This window comes from Cupressus sempervirens, chromosome 11, assembly GCF_028749045.1.
Source record: "Cupressus sempervirens isolate cs-2001-9-10 chromosome 11, ASM2874904v1, whole genome shotgun sequence".
In the NCBI taxonomy this organism is placed as follows: Eukaryota; Viridiplantae; Streptophyta; class Pinopsida; order Cupressales; family Cupressaceae; genus Cupressus; species Cupressus sempervirens.
This window is the reverse complement of record NC_143128.1, coordinates 206220411-206233819: the sequence shown is the minus strand read 5'-3', so window position 1 is coordinate 206233819 and position 13409 is coordinate 206220411. Positions and strand designations below refer to the sequence as shown.

The 13409-nt window shown below is 31.4% G+C and overlaps 1 non-coding gene across 1 annotated transcript; it reads left to right on the top strand.

The window, feature by feature from the left end:
* Positions 1-870: 870 nt before the first annotated feature.
* TRNAI-UAU (transfer RNA isoleucine (anticodon UAU)) lies at positions 871-961 on the top strand. Its single transcript is given in 2 exon segments — positions 871-908; positions 926-961. It is a non-coding gene; the product is annotated as a tRNA-Ile (tRNA).
* The last annotated feature ends 12448 nt before the right edge of the window (positions 962-13409 follow it).

Here is a 13409-nt window from a genome sequence, read left to right as displayed (position 1 = left end):
TTTTCTTATAAATAATTTATGACAAACATACATGAAAAACTAAAATGATTAAAAATTAATTATTAACATTTATAAATTTATTTAAAAAAATATTATCCTTTAATAAATATCTTAAAAGTGTTATAAATTAATATTACTATTTTTTCACATTAAAATTTTTTTTTAACATTTGAATAATGTAGAATTCATAGATTTGTAAAATTAACACTAAATCACATTAGATTTGTTGACTCGTGTATAAAATAAAACAATATCGATGCACTATTTACCTAGTTCATGAAGACATTAATGAGTTGCATTTTTTAGCTTCTTTGTAGAGTCATACATGTTATTAAGCCAAGAGGCTTTCTGCAGTGGAAGCAATCATCAATGTAAACTTTAGCTACTTTTTTAAAAAATTGATGTTCATTTAAGTGTCATATATTTTATAATTATTTTTGCATCTGTTCATTGCAAATGTAACTGATAATAATGCATGCAATCAAAATGTAATAGCAAAGATTAAAGAGTCACCTTCTCCAAACAATAACCCTCATGCTTTAAGAATTTTTATTAATATTTAATGAGAATGGAGGAGAGTGGATGGAGTAGTAGATTAAGTTTATTCATAACCAGTGCCTCTAAAAAAGATGGCTGGAGAGTATTATTCAGCTTAGCAACAGATTTCATTGCATATTTTAGGCAAAGATATCCTTCTGGAAGGCACCTAAGAATATCTTTCGACTTAATATATCTATATATATATTAGTAATGCATTCATCGAAAGAGGAATCTTTATGACAAGTTTACACGTAAGAACGCGATGTTTTTCCATTCTATAATAATAAATTAAAAAAAAAGATTGCTACCAATTAAAAAATCTCAAACAAAGGTCCCGTAGCTCAGTTGGTTAGAGCGTTGGTCTTATGTGTTAAACTTTCGAGGTAGCCGAAGGTCGCGGGTTCGAGCCCCGCCGGGACCATAATTCTCGTTGTTGTTAATTGATTAGGTACATACGTGAGGAGAGATCAGAAATTTCACTGTCTTTGTTCCTGACAAAGACGTACGTGAGGAGAGATCAGAAATTTCACTGTCTTTGTTCCTGACAAAGACGAAAGAATTTTATTCATTGCAAGAGTTTATTGATTCTCTGGTTCAGAGGAGGATTACTTAACCTGAGACTTGTTTTTGGTGTAACTGGTTGCTCGGTCCAGCCTATAAAACTTCACTCGCAAAATATATCTCAGTTCTAAAATAATGAAGACCATCATACAGGATCCCTTACGTGACATCGAGGGAAATTATCTTATGCAATGAATAAGCAATTCACTGTTTATAAATTATAGTGACTATATGGTGTCTAAAGTTTTAAAGAATGATTAATCAGTTTCATAACAAAAACAAAATGCTGCATTGGATCCTCGAGAAGAAAGAGCTGTTAGTGGGAAAACTGTCTCACATAATGTTGTTATTTTCCATTCACTAGAGGGCTCTCTGCACAAAGAGATAAACATTAGTAATTTGTCATCCTCGGACAAAACCCTATTGTTGGGCACGACTCAACGTGTCTAGGAAGGGTTTAATCGTGCTGACTAGCAACTTGGAGAAGACTTTATAAATAGTTACAAATAATATAAGTATAAACTCTTCTATTTTTGTTAGCACCCCACATTTTAGGAACAAGAGTAATATGAGTATGCTTAAGTGTCTAAAGAAATTATTTAGGTACTATGATAGTATTAGGACGCAGAATGTTCTATCCATCACTTTTAATTGGTTAGCAATTTAGCCATTCTTAAGCATTATAGTAGTATTAGGACCCACAATGCTCTATTCATCACTTTTAATTGGTTAGCAATTTAGCCATTCTTAAGTATTATAGTTTTAAAATAATAATAAAAGTTTGAATAAAGTAATCTAATTTTGATTATTTAATGAAAAATATAAGAAATTATTTTAAAATTGAGTGCTGAAATGCACAGGCCTAGACCTTCTATTTAAAATTGAATAGATGTGCAAAACATGGTAGTTTAAGAAGTAAATATAATATTAATTATGGGCAGCCGGAAAAACAATTATGGACAGTACTGAACAACTGCACATGTTTTTGATGCATTTCTAGATGTTTCTTTGGTATGTACTAACCAAACCAATGGGAGTACATAATTTATGTTAACATCCCCCCAATTAATTAAAATGGCTATATTAACTATCTAAATATCCCCCAATAATCTAGATGTGATGGGTCCTAGCCTGAAGCTTTGTTAAGAACCCATTTATAATCATTTATCTCCTAAATACAATGGTTGAAATTTAGCAGAACCCCCCTTGAATGACAACCATGGGAAAATCATGTCACTTCTTGTAAGCCCACAAGATGTCTAAGATGTAAAAACTTAGTTTCATATGATGCTTTGGTGAAGAGATCAACAATATGGCCCTCGGTCTTGCAATATTGTAGATTTGTTGCCTGTTGCTGGATCAAATACTAGATATAATGATGATATACCAGCTTGATATATTTGATGCGAGCATGAAACACTAGATTCTTGGACAATGAGAGTGCACTTTGATTGTCACAATGAAGTAAACCAGGTCTTGCATGATGTTTCTTGAGGGCCAATAGAACAAATCTTAACAAAGTGATTTCTTTCACTGCTTCATTTGTTGTGGTATATTCGGCTTCTATAGTAGATAGAGAAATGGTTGGTTTCTTTTTACTACACTAAGAAATGGGACTTATGTCAAGATGGACCATATAATATGTAGTTGACTTATGGTCATCTGTACATCTTGCCCAAATCAAAATCTAAATAACCAATAAGGGAAAGATCTCCATGGGATGAATAATATATACCAATTGTTAAAATCTATTCCACATATCTTAGTATTCTTTTGGATGCTATCTAATGTGGGACCTTAGGGGAACTCAAAAAATATGGAAACCACACTAACTGCAAAGAAATATTTGGGTGAGTGTATGTCAAATACACAAGACTAACAACCAATTGCCTATATAACATAGGATCAACATCTTTATCATCCATGTCCTTGCTTAATTTTATTCCTAGAGCAATTGGAGAAGACACACTCTTGCAATCTTTCACTTTGAAATTTCTCAACAAGTGAAGACCATATTTTCTTAAAGAGAGATAAATACCATCATCCTTTTGCCATACTTGTATGCCAAGAAAATAGTGTAGACAACCAAGATCTATCATCTCAAATATATCTTGCACGTTTAACTTAATGTTACTAATTTGATCCATGCTACATCTTGTGATATTATGATCATCAACATAAAGCACAATAATTATGATACTGCCATCATCAAACTCCTTCACATACAAATTTGAATTGTGAGGACTATTATGGAAGCCTTGGGTCTAAAAATATTCATTAGTCTTAGCATACCAAGCCCTTGGAGCTTTTTTTAAGCCATCTAAATACTTCCTTAATTTGCAAATCGAGTGTTTTTATCCTACAATTTTGAATTCTTATGGCAGAGTCATATAGATTTCTTCATTAATTTCACCATTCAAAAAAGCATTTTAACATCCATTTGGTGAAAATGCCACTTAAAATTAGCTTCGAATGCTATAATAGCCCTGACAATACTAATCTTTTCTACTAGGGCAAAATTCTCTATATAATCAATACTCCTTTTTTTAATAGCCTTTGGCTACTAGTCTTGCCTTGTATTTTTTAATGCTCTCATCTACCTTAATCTTACAAAGCCACTTATTGTTAACCACATTCTTACCCTTTGACAACTCTACTAATTCAAATGTTTGATTCTTCATCAAGGAATTATACTCATTTTTCATAGCTTGTTCCCACTCATGTTTTCCTTTAGTCTCTTCAAATGTTTGAGGATCACTAGTTTTCATTATGGCCGTCATTAAGGCATAGTTAATTTTTTGAGTCCTTTGATAAATATCTTGAATTCTCTTGGTTTTTGGAGGAGGACTATATTCTTCAACCATATCAGAGGTTTCCTTAGAATCTTCACCAATTTCAAAATTATAAAGAAATTCATGATTATTTATAGGAACTTATGGAATAGGAGAGGATTTTGTTACATCTTCAAACCCCTTATTAAACTTGACATCCCTACTTGTATACACATTTTCCATTATATCCTTTCCTTTGATCATCATACCCCACAAAGATGCACTTGATACTTTTCTTATCAAATTTCTTTTCTTTTTTCTCATCTAGTACATGAGCATATGCTTCACGTCCAAACAAATCTAAAATACTTAAGATTGGGTTTTCTTCCACTCCAAGCTTCTTTGGGAGTGATATTTTGCAAAACACTTATGGGGGATCTATTCAAAACGTGAGATGCACTATTAGCAACTTCAAGACATAGAAACAAAGGAAGATTCTTTGATTGTATCATGTATCATGCCAGTTCTACTAAAGTCCTATTCTTCCTTTCAGCAATGTCATTTTGTTGAGGAGTATATCTAATAGTTATTTCTCTCTTGACCCATGATACTCGCAACATGATTTCAACTTATGGAATCATTCACATATTCTCCACCATTATCAATTCTTATTTGCTTGATCTTATTCCCACTTTCATTTTTTACATGTGTTTTAAACATTTCAATTTTTTTAAAAACTTCATCATTTTCTTTCAAGAAGTAAACCCAAACCTTCCTTGAAAAATTATCAATAAATGTCAAGATATACCTAGCTCCCCTCTTTGATGTTGGATTCATTGGACCACACAAATCACTATTGACAAGCTCTAGACTTTTCTTTTCTCTCCATGTAGACTTCTCAAAAGTGTCTCTATGTTGTTTACCAACCATGCATCCTTCTCATACACTTTTGTTTAATTTTATCCAAGGTAATCCTTCAACCATATTCATCTTCGAAAGTATAGACAAACTTTGATAGTTTAAATTACCATAACTTTGATGTCATAACTCACTTAAGGATGATCTTGTAGTGATATAAGCCTTCTTATGAAAAAATGCTAGAAATTCATATAATCCATCATTCTCAACTCCTCTAACCACTATTTTGTATCCATGATTAATATTCTTGTTTAAACACTTATCTGAATAAAAATCCACCTTATAACTATGATGAGTTATTTGACTCACTGAAACAAGATTTTTGGTCAACCTAGGTATGAAATTCACATTAGTTATTTACAAAGTTTTACCATCATTTCCTTTCATTGAAATTTTACCTATTCCTTCTGTGTCATTTGAACTATCATTACCAAGAAATATTTGTGCACCTTTTGTTTCTTCTAAAGAGATAAAGAATTTTTTTTTTAAACATATGTTGGCTAACTCTTGAATCAATATACCATGCATTACTTGAATCACCTTGAGTGACTAAAGAAGTTTTCATTATATGATTATCACCCTCTTATTGAACAAAATCTTATTGCCTTCTTTGATTAAATCTCCTTCTCCAATTCTTAAAACATGGATCACTTTTATGTCCTTCTTGTCCACACAAATAACATTCAATAGTATTTTTAAGTCCACTACAAACTCAATATTGCTTTTTAAAAATATCAATTTTAATTATTAGGAAACAATAATATGTTTTAGTAACATATATGTTTGACTTTCGATTAATTTGAATTTTTAAAAAAAAAATAATTAATTAATAAAAACCAATAAAGGTGTAGTTTGATATTGGAGTTAGTCATCTAATTTCATGAAATCTTTAAAATATATTATTTATAGTATAATCCATAGTAAATGTCCTTCTTTGATTAAATCTCCTTCTTTGATTAAATCTCCTTCTCCATTTCTTAAAACATGGATCACTTTTATGTCCTTCTTGTCCACACAAATAACATTCAATAGTATTTTATTCTTAAAATTATTACTATTATTTCTCCATTTATTTTGTGGCCTTGGAAAACTTTGCCTATTTTGATTATCCCTTTGTTGATTCTATTGCCTTTGATCATTTCTAGATTGATTCTCTTGATTAGTTCTTTGATTTCAATACGATCATCCTTGGTTATAATTCTTGTATTTTCCCCTAGCTACAAATGCTTGACTCTTGTTAGACTCACTCGTAAACTTTTTAAGCCTTTCTTCTTTATTCAACAAAGCACTATCCACTTCTTCCAATTTTATATTCTCAAATTTGTCAATATGTTTGAAAGTACGAATAAAATTATTATACTCCTCTTTAAGATTTTCAATTAAAACTCCTATGATTTCATCATCTTCATACTCACCCTTCATTATTGCAAGCTAATTTCTAAAAAAATTCAATTTAGCAATATGATCATTCATGTTATCTCCCACTTTATATTCAAATGAGTTAGTTGTCTCTTAATATCTATCACTTTTAACTTTCTAGTTCTTTCATAAATTATTTGCAAAATTTCCCATATTTTCTTTGTTGTTTTTTAAAATAATAGTAAGATAACAATGTGTTTTACACAAATTTAAACTATGTCAATGGAAAATAATTAGATTTTCTATCTTTTCTATATTCTACTACACAAATGTTAAATTAGGGAATTGTTTTTTAACATATTTTAAAATTGTAATATCTAATATGATTATTTTAAAGAAAATTATATTTTTAATTTACTCATAAATACATTACTTCATTTAAAGATGATAAAGAAAATTAAATGAATGGTTATATCACAATATTTTTTAAAGTCCACTACAAACTCAATATTGCTTTTTAAAAATATCAATTTTAATTATTAGGAAACAATAATATGTTTTAGTAACATATATGTTTGACTTTCGATTAATTTGAATTTTTTAAAAAAAATTAATTAATTAATAAAAACCAATAAAGGTGTAGTTTGATATTGGAGTTAGTCATCTAATTTCATGAAATCTTTAAAATATATTATTTATAGTATAATCTATAGTAAATGTCACAAATATTTGAATCACAAACAATTTATTTGATATAATCAACAAAGTGTTAAAGACTTATTTTAATGATCCAACAGTGTTAGTGTCTAATGCAAAAGCATAAAAAAATTTAATTATTTATATTTTTCTATTATACTAACAATTTATTACATATTAACTTCTTTTTATTTCACTTTTTATAATAATTATTTAAATTTTTAAATAATAAATAATAAATATATCATGAATCATATTTAAAATATTGATAGAATTTTTTTGTGGTTGTTCCACCTCACAAAGTCCAACACTAAAGTACTATTTTATATAATATTTTTCTATTTATATATTCAACTTATGAACAAATAATATATTAGTATTTATGAACACGTCAATTATATTACATTTAAAATATTGTAAAATCAGTTTATATTCAATAAGGGCAATACAAATACAATTAAGTATAAGGCAAGAACAAGCCACTACGTGGCACTTGTTATTATTTATATATGAATGTTTCCCTTAACAATTAAGAAGTATACTATGGTCGATTTGTTTCAATAGCTTGAACAAATGTCCGCAAAAAGAGGGGTAAAAATTTATTAAGACAGAAAGAAATACAACAAGAAGAGCTCAACAAGGAGCTCGATCCTGAGCAACAAGATCATCAAATTCCTACACCATCTCAAAGGACAGTTGCCCCCTATCCCTAATATTCCAACCCGGATCATGACTAGATGCCCATTTGGCTAAACAATCAGCAGTTCTATTCCATTCACGAGGAATATACGTGAACCTAATGAACTGAAAAGAGGAAGAGAAGAAAAGAATATGCTTAACAATTGTGGCCAGCTGCCAACTAACATCCTCAAGCTCTTGCGAAGAAAGCATGTTCACCACCACCTGGGAATCAGACTCACAGATAATCTTACTCCATCCCCGCAAGCAACACTATTCCACAGCATATAAAATAGCCTGAGCTTCCATGAGATTGTTAGTATAATCACCCTTATGAACTAAGAAGAAAAATTTAACATCCCCAGAACTACAACGAGCCACTCCGCCAATACCAGTCGAACCAGGATTCCCACGGAAAGAATCATCAGTGTTAATTTTCAGAACTCCACAGGGAGGAGGAGTCCAGTGCCCATCCCGGTTAACCCGACCCTTCCTCTGATGGTGAAGCTGCCTGGACATAGAAGGAAACCTATGAGCTGCAACCCCATCCTGTAGATGAAAATTGAGGCGATTACAGATAGGAAGATCAACCGGATCCATACCCCCATCAAGCTCACACTTCACAAGAATAGTTTCCTGAAGAGAATGTGATATTTTCCACCAAAGATGCAAAACACCAAGCCGAACATCTTGGAATATGCAACGATTCCTCTCCAACCAAATATTTCAAAGCATGAAAGATGGGCCAGCAATCCAAGCAGCATGGAGAAAAGAAGACTTGGAGGGAGCAGTACCAAGCGGGCCCAAAACTCAGGCAAAGAGGGAGCATGCCGACAAGAGCAACCCCAAGTGCTCCACCAAAGGTGCCATATCTAAGTAGAATAGGAGCAATGGAGGAACAGATGGGAGATAGACTCCTCTCCATTACCACACAAAACACAATAAGAGGGCCCCAGAAATCCACGTTTACAAAGATTATCCTAGGTAAGACAATGGTTGTGAGCCACTAGCCACATGAAAAAATTGCACTTGGACCAAGAAACTTTATTCCAAACTTGCTTCCACCAAGGGACCTCAACATCCCCATATAATTGTCTAGTTATCTCCTGATACCCAACAAAGACATGATATTTACCAGACAAGGTACTGCCCCAAGCCAAAACATCTGGACCAAGCAAAGAAGAACACTCTCTAGAGGCCAGAATTTGAGAAAGCTCCTGACGATCCATGTCTGTACCTCCAGGAGGCCAATCAGAAGAATGCTTCCATCTGTAACCAACAATAGGTCCCAATTGATAAGGAGTCTTGTAATGAGCCACTTTATATCATCCAGTGGCAAGAAAAGAGTCACAAACAGGCTGAAGATGAGGGTATATGGATAAAATGGAAGGGAATCCATCCCAAGCATCAGACCAAAACAAAGCCTGAGAACCTCCTTTACATATCCAAAATAGACCCCTCTTTACCAACATCGCACCTGTCTTCAAAGTATGCCAAACCATTGAGCCACGGCCTTCAAGAGGAAGTGCAGAAATAGAGCAAGGATCAGCACCATGAAAATATTTATGAGTGATAATACGAGCCCAAAGTTGATGTTGTCTAGAGCACCATCACCAATAAAGTTTAGCAGCCAAAGCTTGACTACTCAATAGAGCAAATCGAAGACCAAGACCACCCTCCTTTCTAGACCTACAAACAGTTGCCCAATTAACCAGGCTCCATTTAGTACTACACAAATTACCACTCCAAAGGAATTGTCGAGAAAGAGCATCAAACTCCTTGAGAAAGTAAATAGGTGCAGCGTGAACCATGCTTCGATAAGTAGGAAGAGCTTGGATAACAGCTTGAAGAAGAGTAACTCGGGCAGCAGTAGAAAGCCATCTATGAGTCCAATGATTTACCTTATCCTGAAGCTTGGTAATCAAATTTTGCCAGAAGAGACGTGGCTGCCTGGAAACAGCAATAGGGATGCCAAGATAAGTCAAAGGAAGTGATCCTATCTGAAACCTTAGGATACCAACAATCTTGTGCTGAATAGAATCAGGAGTGTTAAAAAAGTAAATGGAAGATTTGTGCTCATTAACTTTCTGGCCTGAAGCTGCCAAATAAACGTCCAAAGCATGTCAAAAGGCTTCAGCTTCCTTGATCCTAGCAAGACCAACAAGAGCAGAATCATCAACAAATTGAAGATGGGAAAGAGAAGGTAAGCCATTACCCTACCGCCAGCCTTGAATAGAATTCTGGGACACCTGATGCTTAATGAATCTGCCCAAGCCTTCAGCCATGATGATGAATAGATATGGGGAGAGAGGGTCACCCTGGCGGAGGCCTCTAGAAGCACCAAATAGTTGAGAAGGTTGACCATTAATAAGAACTGAAAAAGAGGCAGAAGTAACACAACTCATAATCCAACTCACCCAGTCAAAGCTAAATCCAAAAGAAAGAAGAATACTCCTTAGGAAGCTCCATTTAACTCTATCGTAGGCCTTAGCCATATCCAGCTTAACAAACATGGCTCTCTCCCTGGAAGTAGCCATAGAGTGAATAGCCTTAGTAGCAATAACCACCCCATCCAAAATTTGTCTGCCAGCAACAAAACCACCTTGTTCTTCTGAGATAGTAATGGGAAGCCACCTTTTCAATCTCTCAGCAATCAACTTAGTAATAGGACCAAGAGCCTTCCCCTTAGGCATGCCAAAGACCACCTCCTCCAGCTCTTCCAAAGAAATAGGACGCATGAGATAATCATTCATTTCTTGAGTGATAAGGGAAGGAATATAGGACAAAATAAGATTTTCTTCATTATCAGCAGGAGGAGAGTCCTCAGAGAAGAGGGTAGAGAAGTACCAAATAGCCTCTTGGAACAAAGCTGGCAAGGAATTCAGTTGGATACCTTGAGAATTAACCAAAGAAGAGATAGTGCTCTGATTTCGGCGAGATTGCACTGTTTTATGAAAAAAGGCAGTGTTACGATCACCTTCCTGGAGCCAATCAACTCTAGCCTTTTGCTTCCAAAAAATTTCCTCTCAAAGTTCCCATTCTTCTAGAGCTCTAGAAGCAAGGGATTCAGCCTTGCCAAGAGCCTCTGAGAAACCTCGATCTCTAATCTCCCTTGTGATGACATCAAGATCTTCTTGAGCAAGCCTTTTCATAAAGTCATGTTGTCAACCATCTCTAAATAATATTCTAAATATTTCTATATTTTCTACTCACTTTTGTTATGTCATATTTACATTCTAATCTTCTTCTTATACTAATGATTTGAATATGAAGCAGTTGTTCATTATCTTGGAATTGCAACTGGTGTAGTTCATTATCTTTGCATTCCTAATATCATTGTTAAAACTAATGACATCACCCTATTCTATGGCTATAGCATCATTCTTTATTTTTGAATGTGTGTCATATTGTTGTCACCACACAATATTGTAATATTGAATTTCATGAGAAAAAAAAACATTATCACAATAAATAATTTACAAAATTTATGCAATTAGACCTATAGAATATACACTTGTTTACAATTAATGATGAAGATTTCCATATTAAACTTTGAAATGAACTCATAGTTTATTACAAGATGATGCATGGTAAGCTAGAAAGGACAACTAAAGTTAACTATGCCTAACATAGAGAGCCCATCCATGGTCACACAGTGAATTGGGGTGACCTGCATATAGAAGGTCTGAAGTTCCACTCTCGCTAAATATATATGTGGCCTGGCCCACGTTGCCTAAAAAAAAAAAAACTATACATATTACATTTCAGTTTCCTCCAATTGGAAAGAAATGATAAAACCTTAGATCTAAAGAAAAGATAATCTGAACTTAAAATTTCACATATACAAGCCCATGCTTTATTTGGAAACTAAAACTATTGTTAAAAATGAAAGCTGACCGTAGATCCATGTAGGTATATGGCAGTTGAACTATACTCTAGAAGATCTTCAAAATACAACGTCAATTATCTCCCAATTTTAATTTAATATAGTGTATAGATAAGACAAGATATAGTGTTGCAAAACAAATGCCAAGGGAATTTTCTTGTTTAAGTAAAGCACTAATTTAGTCTGCTGCAAAATGTTTTGTGTGAGGGCTTTGTGGCTACACAAGGGCAGGATTAAGGTCCAACATCAACTATCATATCATCATTCCATTTGAGGGTTAATAAGATGGTGGTTTTTTATTTCAATTATTTTTTCTTAATGATTTTAATGCTGTTCTTTAAGTTTATGCACCTAAATAGGGGATAAAATATTGCACCAATTTATTATTGAATTATCTTGTAAATATATAATTAGCATACATTTTACTTTAGAAAAGTAATGATTTTTTGGTTTTTATAATTAGAGATTTTTAATATATTTATATAAATATGTATATGAATATGACTTTATTTTATTAATACAATTACTTATATATATGTATGTATGTATGTATGTATGTATGTATGTATGTTAATATTATTATTGTATTTGTGATTAATATTTTAAGTATTTTATTTTTATTTTTAGATTTTAATTTATTCTAACATTTATGTTTGAGAATTTTAATTTCTAAAATCATTAAAATTATTTTATGGGAGTGGATTTCTAGCAAGCACCATTCCTATTTTCGGGCAATATTTTAGGATGTACATATTTAATAATTTCTCAAATACATTTAAATTTTATAACAATTTGTCATATATAATCCATCTAAAAATATCAAACCAATATTAAATATTAACATTACAATTAACTTAATTTTTTTATATCATTATTTTCTTTTTTTTTTAATTGCTACTCTATTCATGACAACAAGCCACTATGCGGCACTTGAATTTATATAGCAAATGGTTGAAAAAATTTAGGAGCAATACACTTCCAAAATTAATAAAAAATAATAAAAATAGAAGGATGGAGATAAAGAATCAGAGAGAGATTAATATATATAATGGAAAAGAGATAGAGGTATGAAGAAAGAATAGATTCAAATAATGATGAACAATAGAAGAGAATTAACAAAATATTATTTTTAAATTAAACATAAAGATTAAAAAAAAATTTAAAATTTAAAAAGCAAATTATTGCAAACTAACTTGTGTAGATCTATTTGTTTATATAGTAGCTATGAATTATAAATGAAGAATTTTACTTGTCTTCCGACTAGTTATATCTTGTGATCAAATGCAAAAAATTCCATGTAAACTTTGTCATTCATATCCAATTGCAAATAGACATGATGAGAAATCACACATTCCAATATTTAGAAATATAATGAAATATCTATTAAAAAAATGGTGGTATTTTTATTGAAAATAAGTTGTTAATTTGTTATATATTTTTAATAAATTTAATTTAGTTGAAAGTATAGTTAGAAAATGATTGTAGAAAGTAAGAGAATTCATAATCAATAAATTATTTTGAAATTTAAACTTTATGTTTATATTTATTTTTTATAAGAGGTTGAACTTTATGTTTTGTAAATTAAAAAAAGTTGTTAAATGATAATATATTATAGCAACAGTAGATTTCTTTTTAAAATTTATTTAAGTTTAAAAATTAAAGTATAGCTTGTCTCTTAATTGAAAAATTGAAAGTGCATATTTATTTTTATATTATGGATGTAATGTGTTTATTAAAAAAATAAAAAATATAATTATCTTTAAATAATCATATGATAAAATATGTTTAAAAAATATAAGCTATAAATTAGTCAAAAAAATTAGAATACAGAGAACCCTCTAGAAAAAAAGGCTCCTATGAGATAGAATTTAGTCAATCATATTTTTTAATGGTTTATAAAATTTATAAATAAATTTTAAAAATTTAGGAATATTTGATTAGAGAGAATTAATGTTTTGATTTCTTAATTAAATTTTATAACCAAAATTCTTGTATTAGTA